At 42.5% G+C, this 9,917-nt stretch overlaps 1 long non-coding RNA gene across 6 annotated transcripts; it reads left to right on the forward strand.

Annotated features, from left to right (window-relative positions):
- Positions 1-1,328: 1,328 nt before the first annotated feature.
- Positions 1,329-9,871, forward strand: LOC115546828 (uncharacterized). 6 transcript variants are annotated; one of them, XR_003977284.1, is made up of 7 exons: positions 1,329-1,527; positions 6,627-6,716; positions 6,790-6,859; positions 7,581-8,458; positions 8,567-8,668; positions 8,920-9,039; positions 9,814-9,871. It is a non-coding gene; the product is annotated as an uncharacterized LOC115546828 (long non-coding RNA). The 6 variants fall into 6 exon arrangements; XR_003977285.1 differs by having other exon boundaries at positions 1,329-1,517; XR_003977282.1 differs by lacking the exon at positions 6,627-6,716 and having other exon boundaries at positions 1,330-1,527; positions 7,581-7,757; positions 8,342-8,458.
- The last annotated feature ends 46 nt before the right edge of the window (positions 9,872-9,917 follow it).

The raw sequence follows: 9,917 nt of genomic DNA on the forward strand, positions 1-9,917 counted from the left end.
CTGGTGTGTCCTCAGGGAAGGAGGCAATTAGGACAGGGGGGTTGGTGGAATGCCTCTGTCCCAATACCTCATCCATGAGGACCAACCAGGGCCAAGTGGCAGCACTGGGTTTAACAGCTGACTGACATAAAGTTAGAACAGCTTATTGTTAGTGTGGTGGTTTAGAGCAGGATAACAGCTGAATGATATAAAGTTATAACAGCTTATTGTTAGTGTGGTGGTTTAAAGCAGGATAACAGCTGACTGATATAAAGTTATAACAGCTTATTGTTAGTGTGGTGGTTTAGAGCAGGATAACAGCTGACTGATATAAAGTTATAACAGCTTATTGTTAGTGTGGTGGTTTAAAGCAGGATAACAGCTGAATGATATAAAGTTATAACAGCTTATTCTTAGTGTGGTGGTTTAGAGCAGGATAACAGCTGAATGGTATAAAGTTATAACAGCTTATTGTTAGTGTGGTGGTTTAAAGCAGGATAACAGCTGACTGATATAAAGTTATAACAGCTTATTGTTAGTGTGGTGGTTTAGAGCAGGATAACAGCTGACTGATATAAAGTTATAACAGCTTATTGTTAGTGTGGTGGTTTAGAGCAGGATAACAGCTGACTGATATAAAGTTATAACAGCTTATTGTTAGTGTGATGAGCTCCATGTAACAACATGCAATAAACATATCGACTGACATCACTAATTCAATTAAATTCAAATCACTTTACTCGTCCCTGAGGAGCAATTTAAAGGGGAGGCACATAACAGTAGCTAAATAAGAGACACAATCAACAAACACGAGCAACCCACACACACAAACACTACACAATCAAGCAACACACGCATCGTAACAACAACATTCAACACATGAGTAAAAAGTGCTTCATGAAGTGCTTCCATTCTAAAGTACATTGCAACATGTTGATGAGTCAGTGACCAGCATTAAGGAGCTGGACAGCCCTGGGGGTGAAGGTTGCCTTCCTCCTCTGTGTCCGACAGCCTGGAGTCTGTGTCCTGAGGGGCGCCACTCAAACTCAGGGAACAGGATATGTTGGTCTGTGGTGACATGCAGTAATGTACTGATAGTCTACACAGGCTATTGTTACATGGTATTATTATATTATATATAGGCCTATTTATTACGCATATTTTTTAAGGCAGACCTTCCAGTTGGCTCAGTGATCCTAGTGTGTGTGTGTGTGTGTGTGTGTGTGTGTGTGTGTGTGTGTGTGTGTGTGTGTGTGTGTGTGTGTGTGTGTGTGTGTGTGTGTGTGTGTGTGTGTGTGTGTGTGTGTTGCGATATCTTCGTTTTCCCCTAAAACACGTGACACGCGCTGAGAGGGGCGGCTCCTGGAACTTCCCCCTCTGAAGCGTCGGTCGCATCGAGCAGCCCTTCTTCCTCCACTTTAAAACCTTTCCCCTGATTTACTCGTTTTATAAACACTTTAACCTTAGTTTCTTCTTGTATTTATACTTTTACAACTTTTTTTATCGTATGGACGCATTTTAATCCTGGAGTAGATAAGGTAAGAAAAGGTAAGAGACAGCTTACTACCGTTTATATTGTCTTTAGGTAACTGGTATATAATAATGATCAACCAGTTTACTACCGTTTATATCTGTTTTATAGAGAATACATCTTAATGTTTGTTGCAACTTATAATGTAATAAAGACTCATAATGTAATAACGGCTCATAACGGCTCATAATGTTATCATTTCAATGTATTAAAAGTTCATAATGTTATAATCGGCTCATAATGTAATAAAATCACGGACGCATAACGTAATAAGGGCTTTGCGCATAATGTAATACTGTAATAACTTATTACATTGAGAACCTTATTGATACCGCTCATAATGTCATAACAGTTCATAATGTAATAATTAAGCAATAGATCACGCCAGGCTGTGGTATGTGCTCATTATACCACCGTCAGGGGCGTTGTCCGGCCCCGACGCGCAGCGGAGGGCCGGCGACCCCCTTCACAGTGGTATAATGAGCACACGCCACTGACTGAAGTGATCTATTGCTTTTATACAACGGTTACTATTATGGCGAAACGAAAGTCATAGACACACTACGTTTAAAAAGAAACCAAGAAAGTCAAAATAGCCATTTAATTAAAGAATACAAAAAAGTAGTCCCTCCTGGCTGCCGCTATGCATCGACGGTCGCTATGCATCACACTATGCAACACACTTTAGCGTCCCTCCGAGAGAAGGCTCCGATAGAGCGGTTCGCCGGCAATTTATCCTATGGAGCAGTTCACTCGCCGTGTGCCTAAGCTTTCGTTAGTCTCTCTATCGCCTTGCTCACTCCCGGAGTAACAACATTTACACGCTCTCCATCATCCAACATATGTTTTACTTTGTAACTGTTTCTACTTCCAGGCGCGGAGTGATATGCAAACTTTCACAAAATGATCGGGCGTCATAGCAGTTATGTATACGCTCATTATACGACAGTTGGGAACCAATCAGATCGCTGGATTTAGGTCCCCCGTTGTATAATAGTACATATAGTGAGAAAAGTGTTGCATTATCATAATGCTTACTTCTGCCATCCCTGCAGGAGTGGAAGGAAATGCTTAAACCTGTGTCTGTCTCTCAGCAAGATCACACATTTCTGCAAACATGCTGGAGCATTAGCCAACGCTCCCAATAAGTGGCAGGCCTCATAAAAAGGAAGAGAAGCCTTATTCTTTAACGCATCATCCTCCATAGGTAAAATCCATGGTATAAAGGCAACAACTGTAAACACTGACCACTAATGCACTTTTGGGCAGGGGTTTGTTATTGAGTTTGACTATGATTTGTGCATATGTTGCGCTACAGTAACCAACTCAAAAGCTGTCAGGAGAAGAGGTTGGATTAGGGAAGAAGGAGGGGGACTGTAGTTCATGTATTTTAATGTTCTTTGCTACAATAACTTATAACTACTGCAATGAAAACACATTTAAAATTTTACTTTTCAAAAAAGTAAGTGAACACTCTTTCCTTCCATACAACCTTACGAAGACCTTCCAATAAAAACTTAGCAGTTTTTTTTGATGGTCTTTAATGCCAATTTAATAAAGGCTTTTAAACATTATTTTCCTACTACTTGAAATACATGATACAAGCTGCATAACATGTTAATTCAAACTTATTTTATTTTGGAACTTTTGAACAATAACAAAAAAGTCATCAAAAAAAAAAAAGTCTAGAACAGACATAGGGATGTCATAGAAAACATGAAACAGATCAAAGGCTCTTTAAATGTAAACACAGCCTGTCAGAACACAAAAGTAAAAATATAAGTCCAAATAAATGTAACTAAACAATATGCCTATAAACATGATCATAAATTATAGTAAATTATAGTCATAAAATAAAGTCAAGGGGGCTCCATTTGTCAGTGGTCAGTGACTGTGGCAGTGATCACTCAAATCACTTTATTTCTTCCAATGAATGTCTTTAATTTGGAACCATCCAAAGGATATATGTCGAATCACGATCCATGCTGTAATCCACCTGGCATTTTGGCTGAAGAGCTGCCTGATGTTGGATGCAAGGCCACTATTACGTCCAGCTGCTTTATATAACCTACAAATACTAATGCTGCAGTCTTCATCCGTCACAATATTTAAACATTCCACCAAAGAATCACGCATAATTTTTTTTGGTAGGAATGGCAGGGTTAGCTCTCTGAACAAGTTGGAAACTCTGTTGAACGTGCCCAGCATTGTCATATCCATCAACAGGCAATACTGGATAATGGTTGACAGTACAATCAAAGGCAAATTAGGGCTAGCAATGAAGTCAGGGTCAGCAGGGAAGATATGTTTTGGCACTGTAGGACATGCAGAAGGAACAGTATCAGGGTCAGTGTAACGGACAGTGTGGAGGTCACCATGTAGGACATCATTGGGATCACCATAAGGAACATCACATGAGTCACCATGTAGGACATCATTGGGATCACCATAAGGATCATCACATGAGTCACCATGTAGGACATCACTGGGATCACCATAAGGATCATCACATGAGTCACCATGTAGGACATCATTGGGATCACCATAAGGAACATCACATGAGTCACCATGTAGTACATCATTGGAATTTCCAGGAGGGTAATTGTTGGGGTCAGAGTGATGGTCAGAGTCAGGGTTTGAATGGTGGTCAGTGTCAGGGACAGCATCAGAGCCAGTATTATAAAGAAGCCCCCTCTGCTTCTCTGCTCTCTGAATTCTTTGAATGAATGGTTTTACTGGTCCATCAAGACTAACATAATGCCCCCCACTACCTTCAGCAAAATGGCCTAGAATCAGCAATGGCAGACTTTCATCGTAGTGACCATGTGGGGATAGTATTGCTGTTGCATCAACTCCAAGCGTTGACACAATCATAAGCTGTACATTGAATATGGTTGATGTTCTTTGTAGAGGCAAATGATCACCATATGTACCACTGTGCTGCATGCTTTGCACAGTCATGCCATTGCCCTTCCACAAAATTAGAAAGATGTATTCCATTCATGGCATGTGGGTGAAGCATTTGGTCTGACACAATTTCTTGCCTTAAAGATGTCGCAGACCGAAGAATTCCAAATGAGGCAAGTTGGTCAACCATGGCAGCAAACTGGCAGCTGCCATCGGAATTAGGGTCCAAACGAGTCCTGAAACCTAGTGATCCAAAGGATGCTAACCTCATTCCATGGGTGATGGGCTGTAACAACTGTCTGCGTTGACGTTTTCTGGCCTTGTGCTCAGAACGCTGCTTCCCCCGCTCCCTTGTGATACATCACATACTGCAAACCATTTGATATGTTGATGTCCTGGGTTGCCTAGCATTCGGAACTTGACTTTGTATTTTGACAGATCTGCATTTCTTTTGACAACTATACCTGGTATCATAGCGTATCGTTTTGAAAATCTGGGACCTGTGCTGACCCTCACCAACACTTTGTCCTGTAAGTTGTAAACTGATGGTGGTGGATTTCCCCTTGATTTAGTCATACGTTTCATGCAACGCATGAAATATTCCTCCAGAGACGAACAAGGGCAGCGCGTTGGACCCTTGTCCTTTCTTTAACAGGAATTCAAAATTCTCCTCTCAGTGTTTTAACAATGACATCATATGTCTCATCATCCATTTCTCGACTTCCATGGCCCTGAATGTCAGTAACCAAAAGGGCCAGTGTGAATAGGACCAAGATTGTCATGCCCAGTTTCATTGTTCCTTTTCTGTGAATAAAACAAAATTCACTGAATAAGTAGACATTGAGGTATGCAGAAATTCTTTATATTCAGCATCACTAGATTAATGTACGTCGTCTCAACTGCCAGTCCACATCATACTTTTATGGTCCAAGTGGGACTTGAATCGGCGACCTTTAAGTCCCCTAGACAAGTCCCTACGGACTGAGCTTTGCCGCCCCAGCTATAATATACAACGCTATTCTAACAAACATCTTAAAACACAAGAAATAGCTGAGTGCTAGCTAAAACTCAAGAAATAGCTGCCAGCTAAAACACAAGAAATAGCTGCTTGCTGAAACTCAAAAAAATAGCTGCTAGCTTAAACATACACATTATCCTACAAACATCTTAATACACATCATTTAAACAGATAAGGTGTATGGCTTGGTTTTTAAAAAAGATATTAATTGTACTTTAAAGGTCACGAATAGGGCTGCTTACCTCCAAAAGTCACAGTAGAAGTGAGCACGGTGTTCTCAGAATCCCAACTAGTGGCTCAACTGTTAGTTCACATCAATAAAATGTGAGAGTGCAATTACTATTAAATAATACTTGGTTTCACAAATTTAGTTTACTAATGCACTGAAGCACATGCCTTTTGCTTTTACTTGCAGCTTTGTTTGAGAGGTTAAATTATCATAATGCAACACCTTTCTCACTATATGTGCAATTATTACATTATGAACTGTTATAATATTATGAGCGGTATCAATAAGGTTCTTAATGTAATAAGTTATTACAGTATTACATTATGTGCAAAGCCCTTATTACGTTATGCGTCCGTGATTTTATTACATTATGAGCCGATTATTACATTATGAACTTTTAATACATTGAAATTATTACATTATCAGCCGTTATGAGCCGTTATTACATTAAGAGTCCTTATTACATTATAAGTTGCAACAATGTTTAACTGCTTTACTGTCCTGTTGTAAATTGAACATTGAGGGCGATATTTTGGATATTTTTGACGGGTGGATGAATTTGCTTTGACGTAGCAGTCATTATACCTGACAGGTTAAAAACGTACTTTGACGTGAAAAAAACGTTTATTGGGATAAAAAAACGTACTTGCAGCTTGACCACGTGCTCTCTCATCAAAGCCAGATATAAAGGATGGCTGCTTCCTGAATTGATGGTCCAACAAATGTGTACAGTGGTCTAAACACAGGGGGTGGGTCAACTTACCCACTGGTTCATCTTATCCCACTCTCCCCGATATGGGCCTATATATATTATATATACAGTATATATATATATATATATATATATATATATATATATGTAGTGGTATGAGGCAACACGGCTGCTTAGACACAGGCTTCTGTTTCACCACGCCCCCTCCGGCCCGTTCGCCAATCATTGCTTGTCGAGGGGATAAAAGTAGGCCGTGCCCTTCCTCCTGAACTCTCGCTTCCTGCCTCTTCGGCCTGTCCACTTCCGGGTCGTTGCCCTCGCCGCTCACCTCAGAGCACAGGTAGGCTCACCTCCGCATGCTGTTTCGTACATTTGTCAGCGTTTTACTAAAACTTAAACCATTACTATAATAGATCTGCCGAGGTCCTCATCGCAATCGGGGCAATGTATTGGGGTCGTTTACCGCCGCTGACCAGAGCATAGGTGAGTCATGTGGTGAGCTTTTGGTTGTTAATTGCCTGTTAGTCTGTTGCTAAGCTCACCTTGCGCTCCTCTCCCTTTAACAGTCTGCTTGTCGCATGGTGCGTGGTGGCTGTCTCCCCCGCTACGCCGATACTCTTCACCCCTCTCCCTCTTTAGAAGGGACGCAAGAGAACCGGGATTATGAACGCTTGACCGAGAGCTGAGCCTTCCTTGTTATCTATTAAATCATTGCTGTATTGTCATTGCTGCTGCTTCGCTGCCACTTCCGCCGACTTGGTTCGGGGCTCTGTCTGCTGCCCCTGGTCGGCTTGCCTCCAGCTGTTAGCCCTGTGTCCCGCTGCTGCTGTGTGTGGTGCGGTGTGTGCGTGTGTGGCTGCCGCTCGGGTGTGCCGCTGCGAGCTCCGCCTGGACTCACCCCTGGTGTGGACTGTGTGCGTGTGTGCGTTTTGAGTTAATCTCATAAGTTTCGTGTCGTTGTTCATTTAATTTTCATTTGGAAGGGGAACTTCTCAATCTGAGCCCTTGTTTATTTTTGTTTAAAACATATGTTATGATTATTTGTTGGGTTGATATCTCTGGTCAGAGAGTCTTTAATTTTCTTGTTTACTTTCATTTTGAGTGATTTTTGGTTATTGCAAATTAATACTCTTTAGTTTATTGATTTGTTACGTGATATTGTCTGTCAGTTGTGAGTCCTCCTAACTGTGCCCCTTTCTTGTAGAGCTGAAGGCCGACGGTGGTGGCGGTGGTCCTCCTGGGTGGTGGTGGTGATCCCTTGTGTGCGTGTGCTTTGTTTTAGATTTTATTAGTTTGGACTTCACGTTTTTGCTGTGTGTGTGCGGTGCCCTTGTTTCTTTTGTTGGATTTAATTTCCCCCTGACGACCACTCTCCCAGCCGGTAAGCCTCAGCTTGTACCCACTTCCTTCCCCAGTTGGGCTTACTTCTCTTTTTCCTCTTTTTGTGCCAAACTGTTCATAATAATAAAATGCTTTGTTATTTTTGAACTCTGTCTCCCGCCCTCCCTGATTGAACGAACCTGAGTGTCTTATCGTCAGAGGTGACAATCATAATCACAGTGTATAGGTCCTTGGGCCCTAACCCAAGGTGGCGTTGTCGGTAACATAGAGAAGATACTCTGACATAAATTGTAAAGCCTCCTCGTGTCGCCACATATATATATATATATGGCCTACTTTACAGTTGGCTCAGTTTGATCCTTGTGTGTGTGTGTGTGTGTGTGTGTGTGTGTGTGTGTGTGTGTGTGTGTGTGTGTGTGTGTGTGTGTGTGTGTGTGTGTGTGTGTGTGTCAAGTCGGTTCAGTTCTGTAACTTCCTCGTGTTAAAGTTGATTTCCTCATCTCAACGGCCTGTTGCAGCAAGCAGCCCTTCTTTCTGCTCCTTCAAAACCGTTCACCTTAACAACTTGTTTAACACTTTAACCTCCTTTTCTTCCCTTACATTTATACTTTCATAACTTTATAGCGTATGGGACGGAACGTATTTTCCCCAGTCTACTATGGATGAGGAGAGAGAGGAGGGGGTTCCTACCTCTAAGACCACTCTGTCTGGGGAACATGGCCACCGGAGAAAAGCTAAGAGGTAAGAAGAGGATCTCTCTGTCTGTGACTGTTGTCCATCTCAGAGCTCAGCAGTGATGCATCATGACTCCATCATTAGTCTGAGTAACAGCTGGGTGTTGTGTTGAAGGCCAGAGCAGCAGGAGAGAGCAGAATCCCCTGGACCCAGCCGTGTCTCCATGAAGAGCATACGTAACCTGTTTAGAAAAAAGGAGCAAATTCATGAACAAGGGTAAGAATTTATCAGATATAATATAAATACAGTGTCTATCCTACATCCATAAACCCTTGTTTCTCTTGAAGAGTCCAGCGGGAGAGAGCAGACTCCCCTGGACCCAGCTGTGTCTCCATGAAGAGTGACCACTCTATGGAACAACCTGTTAACTTTAATCAGTCTATTGAGAAGAGGGGAGGATTCATCAGGGATTACAAAAATGACAGCATTTATCAAACGTCTATAAATCCTGGTTCTTGTTTTTCTAGAAGACTCCAGAAGCAGAGAGCAGACACCCCTGGACCCAGCTGTGTCTCCACGAAGAGTTACTGGTCTATGGAACAACGTCATAACTTTAAAGATGGAAATCACCAACCTTCTAAGCAAAGGTGAGGATTCAACCACTACATCAGGGCTGTTCAACTGGTGGCCCGCGGATCATCTTTATTCGGCCCCAAGACAATTAATCAGTGGGCCAACGTCTGCCTCTGCTGGCGCAAAGCGTTTCGACAGCTAAAAAGAGGTTGTTCACGTTGGGAAGGCAAAAGTTAGACATGAACCTCGACATTTAAACGAGGAGTGTGAAAGACATCAGTTCAGTAGCGCAGGGCCAAAGCCTGTGTGTTGATCTGCAACATGGCTATGGTAGTAACAGAAGAACACACTCTGAAGGCCATTTTACACTGCCACGGTGTTGCGGTCACGGCTTGGCACGCCAAGCAATTTTACAATCTTGCCTGTGTGAAACCGAGGGGATTTAATAATATTGGTTCACTGGAGAAGGAGGGGCTACGCACGGAGTCTTGGCCACTTTAGACTAGTTTGGATACTCCTGAATGTTTCTATTTTTTTTTAATGAAGACACCCGCATGCAAGAATGAGTTCACGTCTGAGGTCCAAGATGGCGGCCCTACGGCTCGTCAGCGCCAGTAGGAAGTAGCGGTCTATGCGGCGTCTATTCTTTACTATGTCTATGGGTACCACAGCCTCCCTTCGTGTCACATGGCCTGTTGGTCCCGATAAAAAACCCTTCACAGAGCGCCTACTGTAGAGACCGATGATGAGATGGAGAGCAGTTTGTCCTAACAGTACCAATGTCCCATCACGTGTGCGTGTGTGCGTGTGTGCGTGCGTGTGTGCGTGTGTGTGTGTGTTCTCCACAGACAACACCAGGGGTGGTCAAAGGTTACCAGTGCTCAGTCTGTACACCAGCATCAAACAGAGCTGATCAAGGTGTGTAAATGTCCACCAAAATATTTAAATGTAG

The sequence above is a fragment of the Gadus morhua genome, chromosome 7 (assembly GCF_902167405.1).
Source record: "Gadus morhua chromosome 7, gadMor3.0, whole genome shotgun sequence".
Taxonomy (NCBI): domain Eukaryota; kingdom Metazoa; phylum Chordata; class Actinopteri; order Gadiformes; family Gadidae; genus Gadus; species Gadus morhua.